Below are 6,026 nucleotides of genomic sequence, written 5' to 3'. Positions count from 1 at the left end.
CCCCACGTTCCCTCCCCTCTGGGCCTCAGGACGCCTTGGTGGCCTCGGTGGGAGTGGGAGTTCTCCTGCACCAGCCACCCCGGGACCCCCACCGAGGAGGAAGGAAGGAAGGCCCTGGGACCAGGCTTGGCCCAGAGAAGCCCCGTCGCCGCCTGAAGACCCTGCGGGGAGTGAGGGGAACGGGCCTGGGTCCGGGGAGGGGCAGTTCTCCACCCGCAGCCAGGAAGGAGGGGACCCGGAGGAGGGCAGGCCTGGACCGGGCTTGGCAGACAGGCCCCACACGGGCAGATGTGCACGCAGGCCTGGTTCAACAACAACAACAACAATAATAATAATAATAGATGTCTATTTACATCCCTCTCTCCTCCCTCTCGGGACTGACAAGGTATTTCTCCACAGACCTCTCTCTCTCGGCCTCTCCCTTCTCTTCCCTCCGCCGCCTTCATTCCCGCCTCACAGACACAGACCAGGCCTCAGGCGAGGCGAGGCGCCGCCATCTTCCCCCTCTTCGTCCTCCTCCTTCCCCGGAGCCCGCCCCCGCCCCCTCCCATTGCTGAGCCCGGGACGCCCCGCCCACCGGAGGCCCCCATTGGCTGGGTCCCGCTCAGCCCTCCTTTGATTGACGGGCGAGAGGGAGGAGGAAAAAAGGAAGGAGGCCTCGAAGAGGAGGAGGAGGAGAAGGCCAGAGTGGGTCCCTCTGTCTCTCTCTCTCCTCCCCCCCAGACACCATCCCTGCCACCGGGGGTCCCGAGGAGGAGGGGGCCAGGCTGGGCGCGGGGCCCTCTGGGAAGGGGAAGGACACCTCCCGGGCTCCCAGGGCCAGTCTCGCCAGACCCCGACAGGGACCCCAGTGGGGCCTTGGCTCTGCCTGTCCGCCCGGCCTGGCCAGACCCCTCCCTGGCTGGGCCCAGGGCTCTCTCTCTCTCTCTCTCTCTCTCTCCGGGGCCAAGGCCAGCCACGCCCACTCCCCGCCACTCTTCTCACCTGTGGAGGTTTCTCCTCGCAGCCTTTCTACACCCACACGGCAAACACGCCAGGCCATGACCACACACACCACACACACACACACACACGCGCCATCCAACGTGTTTCCCTCTTCCGGCTCCAGGAGGGAGTGCTCCGTTCCGCCCACAGGGGGCGCTGCCGCCTCGCCGCCCACTTGTGACACCGAGTCCTTGGTGGGAGGACTTCCTCATTCCTTCCCGCACGCTGCCGGCAGTCTTTAGGGCGTCCTAAATTACTTAAATTAGCCTCCCCGCATGAAGCGGCCACATGACCTTGGAGGTGTCTACGGACAACGCCGGCTCTTTGGCTTAGAAATGGAGATGAGCCCCAACCCCCAGAGTCAGACACGACTGGGGAAAACCTTTACCCTTTACCTTTAGAATTTTCTACTCAACAGACACATTATACAATTATTATATTACTGTATGATTTATTGATATACAGTAGAGTCTCGCTTATCCAACATTCTGGATTATCCAAGCCATTTTTGTAGTCAATGTTTTCAATACATCATGATATTTTGGTGTTGAATTTGTAAATGCAGTAATTACTACATAGCATTACTGCGTATTGAACTACTTTTTCTGTCCAATTTGTTGTATAACATGATGTTTTGGTGCTTAATTTGTAAAATCATAACTAATTTGATGTTTAATAGGCTTTTCTTCAATCTCTCCTTATTATCCAACATATTCGCTTATCCAATGTTCTGCCAGCCTGTTTACGTTGGATAAGTGAGACTCTACTGTATATATATAATGTTTTTTTATTATTATATTATCCCAATATCATATAATATTATAATTATCTTATCCTATCCGATTTGTTGTTGATCCATTGGGCTTCACGTAAATCTACCCTTTGCCAAAATATACCATCCTGTGCTTTGATCAATGTCAAATTATAATAGTGATATATAAGAATTATTATTATGTTTTATTTTATATTATTATTTTATTTTCATGATATTATATATTATTTTATGATAGATTATTATTATTATTACATTATTATGAGGATGGCTTTCCCATCCTGCCCCTCCTCTGGTCCTGTCCATCAAGGGAGCTCTTCCTCCCTCCCTCCCTCCCCCCTCCCTCGATGGCAGTTCCGTGCCTGCAGGGGGCGCCATGGAGACCCTTGTGATGCGCTGCAGCATCTCCCTCTGAAGGCCGTTCCCTTGGGAAGCTCACTTCCTGTTTACAACAGGAAGGAAGGAAGGCAGTCCCTGTCTCTCTCTCTTTGGTTCTTGCTCCTTGTCTGTTGCCTTTGCAGTCTGTCGCTGTGTCGCCTGGTTTGGTCCACATCCCGGTGAATCCTCTTCGCTTCTCTTGGACTGCTAAGCAGCCTTGGACCACGCTATCCTTCTGGGATGCCTTGTGGAAATGGGACTAGGGGGCACTATTTCGCATTTCACTGTTTTTCCATTTCGATGACATGACTTCTTTTGGTTTTGCCCGATGACCCCTTTGCTTTTGCTCAATCAGATTCCAAGGTGATACAACCCACGAATAGCCAAAAACCACAAGAACCGCATCAGTCCACAAGCACAAGGGATTCTTCGAAAAACTGGATCGTGAATATCACCACAGGAATATAGAAACTTCCAATATACAGTAGAGTCTCACTTATCCAACGTAAGCAGGCCAGCAGAACGTTGGATAAGCGAATATGTTGGATAATAAGGAGAGATTAAAGAAAAGCCTATTAAACATCAAATTAGGTTATGATTTTACAAATGAAGCACCAACAAATTATACAACAAATTTGACAGAAAAAGGAGTTCAATACACAGTAATGCTATGTAGTAATTACTGTATTTACAAATTTAGCACCAAAATATCACGATGTATTGAAAACATTGACTACAAAAATGCATTGGATAATCCAGAATGTTGGATAAGCAAGTGTTGGATAAGTGAGACACTACTGTACTTGAACCCCAAAACCAAAGGCTTAACTTGAGTCATGGGCCAGGAACTCAGGCCCAGCTTCTTACTCCAAACACTTTCTTTATTTGGTTGGTTGCATGCATGCTGCAAGTCGCTTCTGGTGTGAGAGAACCAGCCGTCTACAAAGACGTTGCGCAGGGAAGGCCTGGATGTGTTGCAATCCTGCAGGGAGGCTTGCTTCTCTCATGTCTCCGAAGCCTGAGGTGCTCTTACTGCCTCTTACAGGGAAAACCAGCTTACTCCTAATCCGTCTAAAATGCAGACGTGGGCTTTTCCCCTTCAGAACAGACAAGCATCTTGAGCTCTGAGGATGACCTGGGAAGGAATGCCACTGGAGCATTGCAGCACACCCAACATGCCTGGGAGTCACTCTGGACCGTGCTCTGGACTTACAAGAAGCAGACCTTGAATATCAAGCAAGAAGTGGGCGCTAGAAATAACATCATACTAAAGCTGACTGGCAGAACCTGGGCATCACAACTAGACACAGTGAAGATGTCACAGTAATGGTTTATGTAGTGTGTGAAACGTTCACTCATTGTTAAGTAAGTGTGTGCTGCTTCGGTAAACATTCCAGCAGAGGCATGATTAAGTGCACAGAATCAGATTTACTGCCTAGAGTGACATTAATTCAGCTTCCGCTTACGTAGCCGGACATAAGTCACTGGGAATGGAATGTGGGCGGCGACAAGTTTTACTGATAAGCTTCTTCGCTGGTCACCATCAATTCTGCCGGACATGTGTATTAGGTGCATTTAGCTGTAAATAACTTCAATAAAGCTCTGAACCACTGGGATTGGCAGACAACTGACTGATGAGAGTTTATTTTCTGTGAGACTGGACAGATTTCCAGGTCTTCTGAAGGAGATGAATTGAGACGGAAAAGGTGAATAAGTCTCGATTAGCCTCTCACACATCGTCAGAAGACACCTGTCCTTGCGCTTTGATACTCTGCTGCTGAATACGCATGCCCAGCATGGAACACGTCTCACCACATTAAAACAGTGGATGTGGCTCTAAATGAGACATGCCACATCATCACAGGATGTCTACGCCCTACACCGCTGGAGAAATTATACTGTTTAGCCGGCATTGCACCACCTGACATCCACCGGGAAGTAGCAGCCAATAATGAAAGGGCCAAGGCAGTGACATTTGACAGTGTGAGAGTTAACCGAGACACATTTGCCTTTTTGTCTCAATCTATCTTCATTTACACAGGACAGTCAGCTCGGACCATTGCAACGTCCGGCTCTTTTGCTTGCGGCGAGCAAAGACCATTATCAGTAAAACTGTTGACGCCCACATTCCACAACAGTGACTTACGTCTGGCTACATCTGCGGAAACTACACAGGGTCACTCTAGCAATAAATCTTTCTCTGCATTTAACTATTGCTCTACTGGAATGCTATACAAAGCATTGCACATTGCAGGCACACACTAGCTTTAAACACAAGTGAAGATTTCACACTACACAAACCATATCCAAAACCATAACAACATCTCCAGCCCATCTTCTGTTCGGAATGCTGGCCCCACGCTTAAGTTCCATAGGGTTAGAAACATCAGAGGTAAATTTCAGGCAAAAATGGGCATGATCAAAAACAAAGATGGCAAGGACCTAACCGAAGCTGAAGAGATCAAGAGAAGGAGGCCAGTCTATACAGAAGATCTGTATAGGAAGGATAATATCAAGGATGGCTTTTGACGGTGTGGTGAATGGTTTAGAACCAGACATCTTGAGGAATGAGGTTGAAAGGGCCTTAAGAAGCATTGCTAATAGCAAGGCAGCAGGAGATGACGGGATCCCAGCTGAACGGTTTAAAACGTTGAATGACGATGCTGTCAAGGTGATGCATGCCATATGCCAGCAAATATGGAAAACACAGGAATGACCGACTGGAAAAAAAATCAACTTCTTTCCCCATACCAAAAAAGGGAAACGCTAAAGAATGATCAGACTTTCGTACAGTGGTACTTATTTCACATGGCAGCAAGGTAATGCTCAAGATCCTGCCAGGTAGACCCCAGCAAAACATGGAGCAAGAGTTGCCAGATGTACAAGCTGGGTTGAGAAAAGGCAGAGGAACGAGAGACCAAATGGCCCATATCCGAATGCTGGATAATGGAGGAAGGCTGGGAGTTTCAGAAAAACATCTATTTGTGTTTTATTGACTCTTCTAAAGCCTTTGACTGTGTAGATCAAAATAAATTGTGGCAGGACTGGGGCAGACGCAGGCTTGGGCCAGGAAATCAGAAATCCTGTGGTGGAGGAGGCTGAGAAGGTGGTGCCCACCCCACTCTCAAGGGAGAGGAAGATGTGCAGGAGGCTCAAGAAGAGCATGTTCTCCTGCGTTGCCCTCAGGGCTGCCGAGGCTTCCAGCCCTGGGGAGAAGGCAGAAGGCAGGGAAGAGCCCCACGGACCATGCCAACTCAGAAAGCACAGGACTACGCTGGCCACCCCGCCTCCTGCCCTCCCGGAGGAAGAGGAGGAGGAGCAGAAGGAGTAAGAGGAGGAGGAGGAGGCCTCCACCAAAGAGCCAGCCGGGCACAGACAGCAGGAGAGGCGAAGGAGGAGGGAGATGAAGACGTGTAGGCGTCAGGGCCGCAACAGACCTTTCCTCCACTTTGTGGCCCCTGCAGATTGCTCCGACAGGAGTCCGCTGTGCTTTTGACATGTAGCAGCCGCCTCCATCTCAGAGCCTCCTCCACTGCTCAGCTTATAACATCTAGAGACCTCCTCCATCTCAGAGCCTCCTCCACTGCTCAGCTTATAACATCTAGTGGCCTCCTCCATCTCAGAGCCTCCTCTACTGCTCAGCTTATAACATCTAGTGACCTCCTCCATCTCAGGGCCTCCTCCACTGCTCAGCTTATAACATCTAGAGGCCTCCTCCATCTCAGGGCCTCCTCCACTGCTCAGCTTATAACATCTAGTGGCCTCCTCCATCTCAGAGCCTCCTCCACTGCTCAGCTTATAACATCTAGTGACCTCCTCCATCTAAGAGCCTCCTCCACTGTTCAGCTTATAACATCTAGTGACCTCCTCCATCTCAGAGCCTCCTCCACTG

At 49.5% G+C, this 6,026-nt stretch overlaps 2 protein-coding genes across 3 annotated transcripts in view; one reads left to right on the top strand and one right to left on the bottom strand.

Annotated features, from left to right (window-relative positions):
• LOC134294681 (loricrin-like) overlaps positions 1-6,026 on the bottom strand; it is a 676,447-nt gene that overhangs the window by 326,153 nt on the left and 344,268 nt on the right. The gene's annotated exons all lie outside the window — the stretch shown is intronic.
• LOC134294654 (zinc finger protein 658B-like) overlaps positions 1-6,026 on the top strand; it is a 334,996-nt gene that overhangs the window by 166,319 nt on the left and 162,651 nt on the right. The window lies entirely within an intron of this gene.

The sequence above is a fragment of the Anolis carolinensis genome, unplaced genomic scaffold (genome assembly GCF_035594765.1).
Source record: "Anolis carolinensis isolate JA03-04 unplaced genomic scaffold, rAnoCar3.1.pri scaffold_18, whole genome shotgun sequence".
Taxonomy (NCBI): Eukaryota; Metazoa; Chordata; class Lepidosauria; order Squamata; family Dactyloidae; genus Anolis; species Anolis carolinensis.
The sequence above is the reverse complement of the archived record's forward strand: the minus strand, read 5'-3'. Positions and strand labels throughout refer to the sequence as shown.